The sequence below is a fragment of the Capricornis sumatraensis genome, chromosome 11 (genome assembly GCF_032405125.1).
Source record: "Capricornis sumatraensis isolate serow.1 chromosome 11, serow.2, whole genome shotgun sequence".
In the NCBI taxonomy this organism is placed as follows: domain Eukaryota; kingdom Metazoa; phylum Chordata; class Mammalia; order Artiodactyla; family Bovidae; genus Capricornis; species Capricornis sumatraensis.
Genome location: NC_091079.1, coordinates 22,613,620 through 22,629,399, shown reverse-complemented (window position 1 = coordinate 22,629,399; position 15,780 = coordinate 22,613,620). Strand labels below are relative to the sequence as shown.

Genomic DNA, 15,780 nt, shown 5'->3' with positions numbered 1-15,780 from the left:
TCACCCCCTCCCACCATGGCCAGGTAATCACCTGACCCCCAGCACCCCCACCACACTCTGACACCCACGCAAGGCGGTGCTAACAGGCGAACATCACAGCTTCTCTCCATTCACTCAGAAAACACCCTTAACGACGACTCTGGGCATTACTCGCCTTCTCTTCGGGTCATAAAGAGAAACATGGTGGAGTGATGCCGAAGACCACTGTAGGACCCTCGTGCGCTGCTGGAGGGATGTGAGACGGAGCAGCCACACGGACAACAGTGTGGGGCCCCTCAAACAGCTGAGCGCTGAGTTTCTACGGGATCCAGCAGCTCCACTCCAGGGATCCACCCAGAAGAAAGGACTCAGGCGGACACCTGCACACCATGCTCACAGCAGCACTGTTCACAGCTGCCCAGCAGAAAGAACCCAAGGGTCTGTCAACGGGTGAATAAACAAAGTGTGCTACGTGCATAAAATGGAATGTGACTCAGCCTTATACAGGAGGAACACTCCGATCTGTGCTCCAGCAAAGATGCACCTTAAGGACAACACGATGAGGGAAATAAGCCAGTCCCAAAAAGAAAAGTACACTATGATTCCACTTACAGAAGGTACCTAGAACGGTCAAATCCACAGACGGACAGCAGAGTAGGGGCTACCAGGAGCTGGTAGCAGGGATCGGAAATATTGTTTAGTGGGTCCAGGGCTATTGTTTGATAAAAAAGAAAAGTTCCAGAAGTAGACAGTGGGATGACTGCACGACAGGATGAATGCCCTCAACGCCAATGAATCGTACACTCAGGGACTTCCCTGGGGGCCTACCAGCTGAGACTCCATGCTCTCAACGCAGGGGGCACAGGTTCACTCCCTGGCCGGGAACCAGATCCCACAGGCCGCAACTGAGGATCCTGCATGCTGCAATGACGACTCGGCGCAGCCAAATCAATAAATAAACAAAAGTAAATATTAAACAAAGACAGAATAGCAAATCTTATGTTTATCTTACCACAATTTTTAAAAATCAATGAAAAAACAGTAACATTGTGTGCCGGGCACAGTTAAAGTTCCTAGAGATAGAGATGTTTAGACACGACCAAGGATGCTACAATCTAATTAATCTATTTATTATCTATGACTTACAGTAAAAGGGATTTGATGTCAGAGAGGATACAGGAGCTGCAGAAGATGTGGGATTCAAGCCTGGGACCAAGAGGAAGGGCTGCAGAGTCCAGGTGGAGGTCAGGGTCACTGAGCATGAGGCAAACACGGGATGAGAGAGGTCCAAGGGTCTTCTGATGCAAAGAAAGACAGCCCACCCAGACAGCCTCAGTAAGTGACATTACAGAGAACACACAGGTATCATGAAACATGATATCCAGCCAGTGAAGCGTCTCACAAGCAAGAAAAATGAACTTGGCTTTCCCTCACTCCACAGACACATCCAGGAAGCATAATGGTCCAACCACAAAGGCTGCGAGAGTCATGTGCCGCCACTACAGAGATGAACGATCCGCCAAACCAGCAGGTACAGAGTAAGTCCTGCCGTGTACCGAGAAGATGTGAGGCTGGCTGACTCAGATCACCCTACGCTGAGCCACTAACTGCTTCCCGTCAGTGGCACTTTCTACTTGCTTTTCACTTAATTTACGTGGTGACGCGTTGCAGGCCCTGAGAAGCAATCATTCAACTAAATATTTTCCCTTGTTGCTTTCAAGTTTATAGACATGTTCTACCAAAACGAAAGGCAATGATGTGAAGCCATCAACTTGTTACATAACCAGCCATTTAAAACACTACCTAGAAACTGTGTAAATATCTCTAGAGACCTCAATATAACTCCCAGAAGAGAAGATGATCTTAAGAACCGAGACTCAATAAATGATTAGCAAGAAACTGCACAGCCAATTATGAGGTAATGGTTAGATAAGCTATGGTGCAGAAATATAATGCAAATGCATGCAATCATTAAACACAGCATTTATAAAGAATCTGCAGCATGAAAAATATGATATGTAGAAAGTCAGGAGTCAAATAATATTTTTGAAAAAATGTAACTTCAAAGATCAATCCAAATTTTAAAAAATAGAAAACAATACAAAGAAATACATTAAATATTAATGGTGTGTGTATTTGCCCATGTAGGGTTATATACAATTTTTCCTTTCTGTTTATATCTTTCAAGACTTCTAAAAGAAGCATATACTATTTGTATAGTAAAAGTTATTCTGGGACTTCCCTGGCGTCTAGTGGTTAAGACTCTGTGCTCCTAATGCAGGCAGCATGGGTTTGATCCCTGACAGGGGAACTAAAATCTCTCCTGATGCACAGCGTGGCCAAAAAAATTCCAAAACTACTTAAAATTGAGTTTTCAGAGAGCTTTGTGAAGGAAAGTCAGCACCTGTTCATCAACATTCCCTAGCAGTGAAGAACACAGCGCCCTAAAACGTCGGTGGAGGAAGGCATGCTGAGGGTCCCCGCCCTGACAGAGGCGGTTTCTATAAGGACGTCGACAGCCCTTCCCAGCGCCACGGCCGCCCTCGGAAACGCTCAGAAACCGCAGCAGCACAGCCAGCGACACTGAACGAGGACCCCCCGTCCACCAGGCACTGTGCCAGCAGCCCGCACGTGTTACCTCACTACATCATCCCAGCACCTCACCAGAGACGCCACTGTTCTCCCGGCTTCACGGATGAGCAAACTGAAGCTTAGACAGGTCTTAAGCTGGGTCAGAGTGCCTCTACTTCCCCAGCAGGCTCTCACTTGTCATCAGCTGCCATCAGATGCTCAGCCATCTCCCTTTCTTCTAAAACTACTTCATATTTCACTCAACGTTCTTTTAACAAAGACCAGCTCTCTGCCCTATGAACGGAAAAGCCCTCCCTTAAAGTGCTCGGCTGGATCCCCTCACCTTCAAGGACCATCAGATTTCCTGAATCCTCAGCCTCCCCCAATGCCTGGTGGGGTCTCAGTGAATACATAGAAAGAAATAATTTGGGAAAGGAGTCATTGGAAAAGACTTTGATGCTGGGAGGGATTGGGGGCAGGAGGAGAAGGGGACAACCGACGATGAGATGGCTGGATGGCATCACTGACTCGATGGACGTGAATCTGAATGAACTCCAGGAGTTGGTGGTGGACAGGGAGGCCTGGCGTACTGTGATTCATGGGGTCGCAAAGAGTCAGACACGACTGAGCGACTGAACTGAACTGAACTGAACATTAAATTAATTCAGTTCCACGTTTATCGACTATCTTCCTGGTAAAAAAAAAACATTGTCCAAAATGATGAAAGGTGAGTAAGCAAGACCTGGTCTGATGCCCAAGGAGCCAGTAATCTAGTGAGGGAACCAAGTGATGAAATTAATCTCAGGACATAATGAAACAGTGCTTAATTGAGAATCAGGTAAAGTAATAAAGAGGTGAAGAGGAAGAAAATATTACTCTCTTAATAACATTGGAAACAGGAAAAGTACAAGGACCGTGCAAGCTACCATAAAAGAACATGGAAAAAAATGATTTTAAAGGTCCAAAATATATGAAATACAGATAACATAGATAGAGAAAGTATGAAATTAGGCTGAAAAGATGGCTTGAGTCAAACCCTGAGCATCCTTGAGATGGAGCTGGCCTTTACTAGGCAGAGGATGGGCAGTCACTGCAGGTTCTTAAGGAAGAGACGGACGTGATTTAGTTTGCATTTCAAGGAGATAATTCCGGCTTCAGTGCAAAGACTGGATCAAGAGCAGAGTAAGAACAAAACACGATGTTAGGAGCCAATCCAAGAAACAGGTGTTGAGAGTCTAGCTTTTATATAGAGATTGGAGAAACAATAAGGTCCTACTACAAAGCACAGAAAACTATAATCAATACCCTATGATAACTCATGATGGAAAAGAATATAAAAAAATGTCTGTCTATGTACAACTGAGTCACTTTGCTATACAGCAGAAATTAGCACAACATTGTAAATCAATGATATTTCAATTTTTAAAAAACTGACTTAAAGTACAGGCCAAACAATAAGAGGTATAAAAGAAATAAACAAATAAACATTAGAAATTTTTAAAAAAGAAAAGTCTAAACCAGGGAAATGATGGTGGAAGGGGGAAGAGGAATCCCATGGGAGAAAACGGCAAGCATTCAGAACAGCTAAGGAACGCATCCAGGCAACGCACAGGACAGAGGAGAGATGGAACGACATGAGGAGGCTCCAACACGCTTCAAGCCTCCGAGAGTAAGAAAACGGCAACGCCCTCAAGGCAGAGGACTGATGCAACGGAGGCTCCCACGCCATTCGAAGGACACACCAGCCTTCACCTGGAAACTGAAGCTCAGAGGTCAGCAGCGGATATGCAACTTGTGAAACCAGGAGCAAAACGTTAGTCTGAAAACAAGAACGCCGAGAGCTTAACTTTCAAAGCCTCACCACAAATCTTCACAGAACCTTTCAAATGTACGCATTCATCGATCCACTTTGTCTTTTCTAGTTTTTAAAAACCTTGTTTTTCGTAACTCAAATAATCACTTTTGGGGGAACATTAACTTCACAATGTTTTTAAGCCGAAAGTTTCTTTTCCAGCTGCTGCAGTTTCTTCCCCAAGGAAGTGTGTGAAACGATCGCACTTCCGCATCCCAGCACTGAAACTGAAACAAGAAAAAACCTTTTGGATTTTATGACATACGATCACAGGTACAACATAATGAAAGACTTCGTTCTGCAGACACTATTGTGTCCGATCCACCACAGTGCACGATCCACCCAGTCCCGGGTGCTGCGGGCCACCCCACGGTCCGCTCTGCAGCAGAGAGCTGACGCGGAGCTGATGGCAGAGACGGGAAGGGGAAAACGAGGGAAACGAGGGAATGTCCCAGGCCAAGGCCCAACCCACACTGGCACTGGCAATGGGAATCTTCTCATGCATTTTCTTAGGGCTGAGCAGCAGAGCGATGAGCTGGCAATAAAATGCAGGAGAAACTGAGTAAGTTGAGTCTGACATTTCCTATCTCATCCCATCCTTGTCTTTCAAGCAAATGACAACTGCTTCTGAGCTCGGAGACGGCCTTGGTGCAGAGACAAATCAGAAGTGTGGTCTCTGACACCCCCCATGCAGGCTCTGGTGGGTCACCTTCAACAAGGTCATCAGTCACCCAGCGCACTCAGGCAACAGGTGACAGCTGAGGCCAGCAAAACAAGAGCATGGACTTCAGAGCCCACAGCCAGGGTCCAAACCCCAGTTTCTCCAAATACCACACAGCAAGCAGCCCTCAGGCAGATTAACCCACTTCCTCCCATCCAGGTACGAACCAGGCCCAACCCTGTGAGCTTCCGAGATCAGGGCAGACGGGGCACCTTCACGGAGGCATGGCCGTGGATGAGCTCACCTCCTGTGTGTCCATTTCCTCACTGTAAAATAAGCCCAAGCCCAGCAGCTACCCCTGTGGGGAAACTGTGAGGATTAGGGCGACTCCTACCCCTAAGGGCATAGAATACAGAAGGGGCACACGGCTGCTACACACTCTCAGGACCAAGAAATCTGTGTTAGGGCAACTCCTGGTCATCGCGTCTGCACCCAGAAGGTGCTGAAATTGAGCAAAGATAGAAGAGGCAGACACTCTAAAAAAAACAAACAAACACTGGCTGAGAGAGTGAGAAAAGGAATCAATTGAGCTTTGGGAGTGCGGCATTGCAACATATGAGCACAGGATCACGAGAAGGTGAGGACGCCTTCGCCTGGAAAGCAGGACTGAGAGCTCAGGCTGAGGACTAGGCCACCGGAGATGCGGGAGCAATCAGAGAGGGAGTGTGGGTCGGAGCCTCACACACCCACCTCGGGACCGCCTCTGCCCCACCTCCTGCTGGCCAGGAGTGCGCCCATTTCCTCAGCGGTCCCAGGAGGAGCAGTGAGCACCAGACACGCGGTCAGCTGCCAAACGCAGGGCGCTGCTGGTGACACTGTAACCAGTCTCACCCGTTGCTGAGTCACTAAGTCGTGCCCGACTCGTCGCGACCCCATGGACTGCAGCACACCAGGCTTCCCTGTCCTTCACCATCTCCTGAAGTTTGCTCAGACTCACGTCCATCGAGTCGGTGATGCCATCCAACCATCTCATCCTCTGTCATCCCCTTCTCCTCCTGCCCCCAATCTTTCCCAGCATCAGGGTCTTTTCCAATCAGTCAGCTTTTCACATCATTTGAACAAAGGGAGACTGAGCTAAGCAATAAGGAAGGCGTTGATACGACTGCCTTCCAGCAGCGCAGACACTCTGCTGGGTATGGAGGGTCTCAATCCACCCCTGAATTGTTCCTGCCTTAGAGACGAATGAAGTCAGCCTGAGAGCAGGTGCGGAGCTGCTTCTGCTCCTGCCGCTCCCTCTGCTGCCAAGCCCACCCATCCAGGCTCCTCTCCACGAGCGAGAAAGCCCAGCCAGGGCCGAGCATCCCTCCCCGGTACGGTTTGCGGGATCTTAGTTCCCCAGCCAGGGATCGAACCTGGACCATGGCAGTGAAAACATCGAGTCCTACCCACTGGATCGCCAGGGAATTCCCTCTCGGCAGTCGTTTTACTTCCTCTGAATCCATCTACAGCACGACAAAGACCATCCTCCTCCCCGCAACCAAAGATCTGTCCTTTCTCCCCCTGGAGAGAGGGGTTATTCAGACTGACAGCAGAGCCTTGAGATTCAGGATCAATAGGCCCCTTGACCTCTGTACCTTCCCGAGTGCCACTAATGGTATCCCCCTACATGCATGAAGCATGACCGACACGTAAGAGAGCGGTGGACACCGGGACACTAGAAAGGAACACAGGCTCGCCGGTGTGCAGAGGCCACAGCTGGCCAGGCTCGGTCATCAGCTAGGAGCACACGTGGGCACCATCCAACACCCCAGCCTTGGCACAGCATCAAACCCCCTATGTAACACGGCCAAAGATATAGGTTCCCCCATCCGTCTCCATCTAACTATGAAAATCCTGCAGAGAAATTCTCTCTTTATACCTTTAACAGGTTACTCTGCTGCTAAAACTCCTGATAAGATCCACCCAAAGCTCTTTAAGCTGGAAAGAACGGTACAGCCTTATGGGGAGAAACATCGACTTCTCAAGCAGGTGAAGTAAGGGACAAGGCTAATGTTTATCGAGCTTCTGCTACTGCAGGCAGGATGCCAAGTGGCTGCTACACATTATTTCTGATAATCCTCCAGCTAATCAGACATTATCTTCTTAATCTTATAATTGAAAGTAATGTAATGTAATTACTTACATTACTTAGTAATGTAAGTAAATTGTCAAAGGTTACATTCAATCAGTAGAAGACACAGGAGGCAAACCCAGGTCTGCCTCAACCCAAGGACCCTGACCCAGACGTCTCTCTGCACTGCGCCCGTTGCGGACACAAGGCTGTACTATCTCCATTCTACACACAGAGCAGTCCAGGCCAGGGACACCAGCATCTCGTCCAAGGCTGCTCAACTACCCCATGGACGACACATACAATCCTCAAGACAGAAAACTGGACATTTCCCCAGTTTAAGACCTGCATATGTTAAAACACTTCAGAAGTCAGAAACAAATCAACACAAGTGATAACAATTACGCCGTACTGAGCATATATTACGTTTCAGGCTTTTATAAACATGTCTCCACCGCCTAAACCAGCAGAGCAAGGCAGACGTGATTCTCACTTTCCCAATGAGGACACAACGCAGAGAAAACAAGCAATTCCCTTTACCCAGCAGGTACTGAGCCCCTGTGAGCCAGGGGCTAGGCTGGGGCCTGGCGGGGTAAAAAGTCTCCATTCCAGCTGTCCCGCCTTTAGGCGTGGATCGCTATGGATAAACATCAGCTTTGAGAAGATCACTTTATGATCCACGTGGAAGACAGAAGAGAGAGAGCGACTTGGGAGGCAAAGAGATGCCGTAGAAGGTGTCGCCACATCCCAGACCAGGACGGCAGCCTGCCCCGGAGAGTGCACGCTGGCGCTTCATGCAGCAGGTGGGGAAGTGCTCTCCACTGCTGGAGAGCACACACTGTCCAGACCACCACACCCCACGGGACTAAAATGCTTCGAGAAGGTACAGAAGGCCCTTCTCAATGCGACCCCCAGATGTTCTATTTTGGTTCGCCAAAAACTTGGCAAATTAGTGTTTTTCCCATAACTAGTAAAAATGCACTAATATATTTGGGCTTTTGACATACTGATAGTTTTTCTTCACCTCATTATTTTACACGTGTGATTTTTTCCTACTGAGAATGCATTTTATTAGCAGGTACTTATTATGCTGCCCTCCACGGCATTTATCTCTTCAACACACAACTAAAACGAAGTCAGAAGCTTCTCTTCATTTCTTCTGGGTTTTTGTTCAACTCCTTCAGCCTATTTCTGAACAAACAAAAGAGACTGTATAAACTGCAATGGAAACAAATTACAGCCCTTTATTGAAGAGCTCCCACCAGGCCTCGGTGACATAACAATTCACACGCTCAGCCTCCCGTCTCCTCCACCCAGGTGAAAGATGGAGCATATTAACCCAAAACCCCCGAAAAAACCATATATACCATCTGGGGGGAAACACAAGAGAATGAACATGTCAGGAATGGGAAGCAGGAAGCTGAGGAATGCCTGTCACCGGAGCAATACAAAAATTAACGGCCTTTGTCTCTGGGTGTGGATTTGGCTATTTGGTTCAAATAAGGCTTAGCCCTTGTGGGAAATGTATTTTGAAAGAAAATAACGCTTGGAGAAGGAAATGGCAGTCCACTCCAGTATTCTTGCCTGGGAAATCCCACGGACAGACAGCCGTGGCAAGCGAGCTACACTGTCCACAGGGTCGCGAAGAGTCGGACACGACTGAGCAGCTAAAACAACTTGTGGGAGATGCGTCTCGAAAGATGACGCTCAGCAAACAGTTAACCAGAATTTACGGGGCCAATTCCAGGGCCCCGCTGTGGGCCCGGAAGCCTGCCTTTTACACGGAGGCTGGTGCGCTCTGCGGGCTGAGAAACGGGCTTCGACAAGTAGACGCCGTTGGCGGGAGCGTCTCACTGAGGCCATTTCCGGCCTGTGTCTCTGTCTGAGACGCAGCCTCCCTCCTTCCTGCTTCGAGGTCGGCACTCGTCTGCAGACAGCTCCTGGAGCCCGGGGCCTGAGAGCTCCCCAGCAGGAGGCATGGACAGAGAAGAGAAGGACGGTGCTGACTGGCCTCCGTAGGAAGGACAAAGCCACCAGGACGCAGACAGTGGCAGAGGACAGCCGCAGGACAGGGCGAGCCCAGAGCGGGAGAAGTGACCCCAGGGCATCACTGACCAGAACCAGAGGGGCGCGCCCTGGGTGCAGAGCTGGGGCTTGAAGGAGGGCTGCCTGGAGCAGTGCCTGGGAAGGACTTCTCCCCCATCTCTAGGCCCCCAGGTACTTGGGTCTCAGGAGAAAAACATGGCAGCCTCGTGGGGGCGCAGAGGAAGCAGGGCCTGCAGGAAAGAGCTGGTAAACCCCCAACCCCACAGTGTCCCTCTGTGGGGGCACCCCTGGTATTCTGAGCAGCATGGTGCTGAACGGTGCTATCCTGACCCAACTGACGCAAAGAGCGGACTCACTGGAAAAGGCCCTGAGGCTGGGAAAGATGCAGGGCAAGAGGGGGCGACGGAGGGTGAGAAGGTTGGATGGCATCGCCAACTCAACAGACATGAGTTTGAGCAAGCTCTGGGAGATGGTGAAGGACAGGGAAGCCGGGCATGCTACAGTCCCCGGGATCACAAAGAGTCAGACATGATGGAGCCACTGAACAACAGCTGCATTTAGCCGCCTTGTTCCTTCCTGCAAAACGCAAATGACACCTCCCAGTGCAAAAGAGGAAACCCCCCTCTTCCCAGGGACGTCCCTGGTGGCTCAGATGGTAAAGTGTCTGCCTACAATGCGGGAGACCCAGGTTCAATCCCTGGGTTGGGAAGATCTCCTGGAGAAGGAAATGGCAACTCACTCCAGTATTCTTGCCTGGAAAATCCCATGGACAGTGGAACCTGGTAAGTCCATGGGGTCACAAAGAGTCAGACATGACTGAGCAACTTCACTTTCACTTTCCCTCTTCCCAGGCAGCTCAGCCCCTCACCCATAACTCAGCCTTGCTGCCCTGAGGGACCCGACTCTCCTGGAGAGGATTTATCAGAAAGGGAACTGGAGGGTCAGCCATAGAAACTGCCCACCTTGAGGAAAAGTCAGGACATGACCAGGAAGGGACAGATGGTGGGGATGGGGAGGTCCCAGCACAGACCCACCTGGAACCCAAGGCAGGAAGGCGGGCCACGTGAAAGACAGGTAAGAGAGCGATGCTCTGAGACAAGGGAGGAAACCGAAAACGAAAACCCTGACATGTTCAGGAAACCAAAAGACGGCCAATGAGGGTCACATGCTGTGAGTTTTACGCTCACTGTTAAACTCACACACATTGGGCTGAGCTGATCCTCTGTAATGTCAGATGCTCTCAAAGTTCCAGCAACAGTTTCAAACTTCATATTATGCTGTGGAGATTCATCATAAAGCACTCACAACAGACAGTCCCACTGCTTTCAGCTTTAGTTCAGAAACAGGTGAAGCACTTTCGGGAGGTGTCTTACGTCTTTCAAACCTGCTGTCCACCACCCTGGTGTGTTACAGCACGGGACAATGTGTCACAGTTGGCATCCTCTGGATTGCGGCCAAGAGTTGGCTTCCAGGTGTGGCTTTGCCCTGAGTACCTGGGAGACCGTAGGCAAAGGGCTTAATTAGCATCTCAAAGCATTACAGACCTCCGCACAGTGGCCTGGACACCACCTGCCTCCCAAGAAATGAGAATCAAATGAGGCAAGCAACAGGGAAGCAACCAGCAGACTGTAAAAGAGCCTTGCATAAAAGAGATACAATTAGTAAACGGGCACACAGAACGAACATCCAACCTCACAAGTTGCCCAGAAAACAGAAATTAAAGCAGTAAGGCAACACTGTCTACATATTCAATTAGTAACAGTGCCACGGGCGGAATAATGAGAGCAGACCTCTTAGAAGGCAACTCTGACATGTCTCAACAGCAATGCAAAAGCTCAGAACAGCGGACCCAATAATCCCTCTCCTGACAAAATCTCTCTCCTGCTCAAAGAGCTGAAGAGGCTCACCAGAGCATTCCCTATGACAGCAAAAACCAACCCCAAAAAGAAAGAATGCAAATGAAAGTATTCATTTTTAACACATTCAACAGGATATGAGTACTGAAGCACATCACTCACTAGCCACAGGGGCTAAAACTACCCACTGACAGGGCTTCTTTTTGAGGTGATGAGACGTTTTAAAATTGACCATGATGATGGTGCACATCTGTGAACACACAGAAAAGCTGAAGTGCACGTTTTAAATCGATGAGCTGTGCGGTCTTCAAATTAAGTCTCAGTACAGTTACTTTTTTAAAAAGGAAAAGCATTTAGTATTGCTTTTCCCTTTTAAAAAATTACGCATTTAAAAGAGTGCATCATTAATGCATTCAGCCATATATGGATGTCAGCGCAAGCCACTAGAGACAAGACAAACAGCAAGTCAGACATACACCGGCCTTCAGAGAGCTTGCAGCCTGCGTGCTGTGTGTTAGTTGCTCAGTCGTGTCCTACTCTTTGCGACCCCAAGGACTGTAGCCCACCAGGCTCCTCTGTCCATGGAATGCTCCAGGCAAGAACACTGGAATGGGTTGCCGTGTCCTTCTCCGGGGATCTTCCCCACCCAGGGATCGAGCCCAGGTCTCCCGCATTACCAGAAGATTCTTCACTGTCTGAGCCATCTGTAAATTGCACAGCCTGGGTGGGGAGCTTGCCAAGTTAGTAAGTGATTGAAATACAGTGGGTGCAAGTGCTCGATGGCTAAGCACACACCACTCCAGTGGGGACACTCTGAAGGAATGCAAGCTAGTCTTATGGGATCAAGAAGTGGTGTCCACACCGAGCTGTGGAGGATGAGCACGTGTCAGCCAAAGGGAAGAAGGAAAGCAGGAAGCAGGGAGGCACAAGGGACAGGAGGAGGACAAGAAACCCAGGTGGACACACCACGCTTCCTTCATCCGCTAGTCAACGGGCATCAACGGACGGTTCCCACTCTTTGGCTCCAAGGGATGATGCCACTGTGTCCACGCGTCTTTGTGTAGACATGTGTTTCCAAACCTCGGGAGCGTGTGACTACGAGCAGAACTGCAGGGGCACGAGGCACAACTGCTCATCACCCACTTTCCTCCCCAGAATCCCAGGCAACAGAATCACCCAAACCACTGTGTCCTACATTCCTCAAAAAAGCCCAACCTCCTAATTCCACCAGAACTGGAGAAAGTCCTCCTACCTGAAGCTACTCCTTCTGCTCAGTCTGGTCGGGGAAAACACCAATTTGCTCCTCAAGGTCAAGGTCATCTTTTTCAGGGACCACTACCCAAACCACCCTTCCACCTCTGAAAAGAACTGCCAGTCCTCTGAGATGCTCCTACGTCCTTACTTACAGCGACTCCTCTGGGCCGCAACCACAGCATCCTCCCACGTCCCACGCTCCTCATGTCAACCCCTGGTCCCAGCCCCGCCCAGAGTGAGCGCCTCTGGATGACCCGTACTGTGGATCCACAGGGAAAGACGATCCTTCAAGGAGGAGTTTTACTAGCTGAACTTGGGTGGATTTTTGGAGCGTGTTTTTTGTTTAAAAAGAGGAACACAAGCCAGGATTTCAGGCAAGCAATGAGCAAGAAATTCCCCTTCATCTTAAAAGATTATTACAAATGCACTGAACATGCTAACGTACAGAATCAGAGAGCAAGATCGAGAAAAGTGGCTGAACAGCAAGAATCAGGGATCTGACCACCCACTGAGCACTGCCCTATTTCATAGTATCAGGTAAGATTAAAATTTCAAAGCTGACATGGATGGATTTTAGCATATTTAAGGTTAAATGTAAATTCTCACAAAGTCAGAGGTTTTGTCCTTTGGACTGTGAAGAGATTCATAGAAGGTTTATTATGTTATAAATGGAGTTCTGTTTAGTACTCAAAGTGGTTCTCCTTTTTTTTTTTTTGTTTAAAGTGGTTCTCCTTAAGGAAAAAATAAAAAACCCTGTAAATCGGAACATACAAACCTTTCAAAACAGATAAGACAGTAAGACATTTGTTTTTGAACATTTATTACATTCTTTTCTTTTTCACTGTAGTTTATTCTAAGATACTGAATACAGTGCCCGGTGCTATTTATATGGTAGGACCTAGTTGTTTATCTAGCTCAAGGCTTTATCCCCGTCTCCTTTCCCTTTTGGTAACCACAGGCTGTTTTCTGTGTCTGTGAGTCTGTTTTATAAACAAGTTCATTAATATTCATTACATCTTTAACGCAGACATTTAAAATCGCATTATCTGAAAATATATTAATTAGAAATACATGGCTTGTATCCACCCTCACTTTACCTGAAACAATATTCAAACTCTACATCAATGTCTCTGGTACTATTAGGGACACTTTGTAATAAAGTTTGTCATAAAAAAGAAGAACCATCGGCCCCAGAACCCCGCCTATGAGTTCAGGAACACTAGCACAGACTGGAGGGGGACCCGTGAGGGGCAGGGCAGGGGGAGAGCCCCAGACTGTAAACACCCAGACAGGTCCACACGCAAGGAGGAGGCCAGTCCTCCGACCTGTATTCCATTTCAACACCGTGATCTTTAGAAATGCTAATTATCAACTCAGTGGATGGTGCCATGCACGCTCTAGAAGGTCACCCAAGCAATTAAAATATCTACCATTAAAACAGTAACAAACTACCCCACAGTTTCTAACATCTGAGTTGTACAAATGAGAAAATGAAGGTTCAGAAAGAGTTTAATTGCTGATCTGAGGTCATGGTAATTAGAGTTCAGGTGAGTGGGAAGAACCCGTGGCACTCTGACTTCAGGCTTCATCTAACACCACTACCCACGGGCCTCAGGAGGTGGCAGTCTGTTCACCAGGGTCAAATGTCCCGAGCTTCTCTCCCCTGGACCAGCATCTTCAGATCATTGATTAACATGACCTCAAATGGTCAGCAACCTCCTCCTCTCCTGGGGGTCTGCGACAAAGGCCGCGCACAAGGGGAGACCGACTGCAGGAGGATGGTCCCCCCAGGACAGGTCAGAAAGTGAGAAGGCGGCCCAGGGGAAGTGCAGACGCAGGGGAGTTTCCTGACAGGAGCGGGGCAGGGGGGCGTGGGGGGGGGGGCCGGATGGGGGGGACGAGGAGGCAAGAACAGAGGCCCGCCCGGGCGAAGACGTGCATCCAGTGTACCTGCGGGGAAACGTCCAGGTGGACGACACGGTGTGGGGGGAGGGGAGCAGCTCAGGGAAGGCGTGGGGGCCACATCGTGCGGCTCACGGTCCACCGGCGTGGGAGACTGTCAACCCCGAGGGTACTGTGGGGGCGGGGTACCGAGCGAACCGGGACGAGCAGGAGAGGGGCTGGGTTCCGGGGCCACTCCGAACCTGAGGCCGAGAGCAGGGGCCGCTCAGCCTGCGGGCTGCGCCGGGCAACGCGTCTTCAGAGCTGCCGGCCTGGGAGGCTCCAGAAGCCGCAGGGGCCCAGTGGCAGGGGAGTGGCACCCTTAACAAGCAAAAACCCACCCCCGCGAGCAACAAAGAGGCCCACCCAGCCTGGGTCAGCCTCCAGGACCCCAGGGCCCTGCCTCGGCCTCTCCCCGTCCTCCCACTTCAGAGAGGCCACGTGCAGGCACTCCATATCGCCGAGCCCACCGCAGCACAGAGACACACGCCACCCACGGGCAACGCTCAACTAGCAGAGACCACAGATGCCCCGAGGGGCAGCTGCCCACAGGGACCCCTCGGGCCGCCTGAAGTCCTAAATGAAAAAAGATAGCTACCCCACACAGAGAAGCATACAAAGAGCACCGAGCGTGCTGAGCGTTCTCAGGACCTAGAAGACACAGCTCCAGGAGCCGAGGGAAGGACACCCACACCCCACGTGGCCACGGAGCATCCCCACTCTCTGTAAGCAGGCGAGGACACCGGGATGCTGGCGGAGACGAGCAGTGACAGGGCCGCCTGAGGCCTCGCTGGGGCCCCTGGGACAGAGGGCGGTGCAGTCGCAGACGATGACTCCCTGGGGACTGACTCCAGGCAGGACCGACTCCCTGGGGACGGCGACAGGGTGGGGCCCGGGCTGGAAAGAGATGACTGCATGTGAAACCCAAAACACACGTGGGCACCCAGGAAGTGTGCGAGACGAGAAGGTGCTGGAGGAAGGACTAAGAGGAAAGCTGCCCTGACCTGCGGGCAAAGACACCCACAATCCCCCAGGAGCCTAGAAAGAGGCTGCCCACGAGGCGGGATGCGACCAGAGGGCACAGAGGGGCACGGGGCTCCAGGAAGTGCGTGAGACGAGAAGGTGCTGGAGGAAAGGACTAAGAAGAAAGCTGCCCTGACCTGTGGGCAAAGACACCCACAATCCCCCAGGAGCCTAGAAAGAGGCTGCCCGCGAGGGGAGAAGCGACCAGAGGGCACAGAGGGGCATGGGGCTCCGGGCTCGTGTCCCATCTGGGAGCCGGGTACCATGTGGTCACTCTGAAAACTCACCGAGCAGAGTTCTTGTGAGTCATGCGCTTCTCCATGTAAATGTTACACTCTGATGTTTATGTTTTATAAGGCATGGGCAAAGGCGAGGGGAGGCCATGCCAGAGGCCAAGCGCAGCGAAAAGGGCAGCAGCATGGGGCAGTGAGAGGCACTCAGGGAGGAGCGGGCCTGGAGGACGGGGAGAGCTGGGGACACCGCCCAC

General features: G+C 50.3%; 1 protein-coding gene and 1 pseudogene across 5 annotated transcripts in view; one reads left to right on the top strand and one right to left on the bottom strand.

Annotated features, from left to right (window-relative positions):
* The window catches only part of TRAPPC9 (trafficking protein particle complex subunit 9), a 385,435-nt gene that overhangs the window by 320,391 nt on the left and 49,264 nt on the right, over positions 1 to 15,780 (bottom strand). The gene's annotated exons all lie outside the window — the stretch shown is intronic.
* Positions 12,579 to 15,723, top strand: LOC138088695 (protein CEBPZOS-like; annotated as a pseudogene).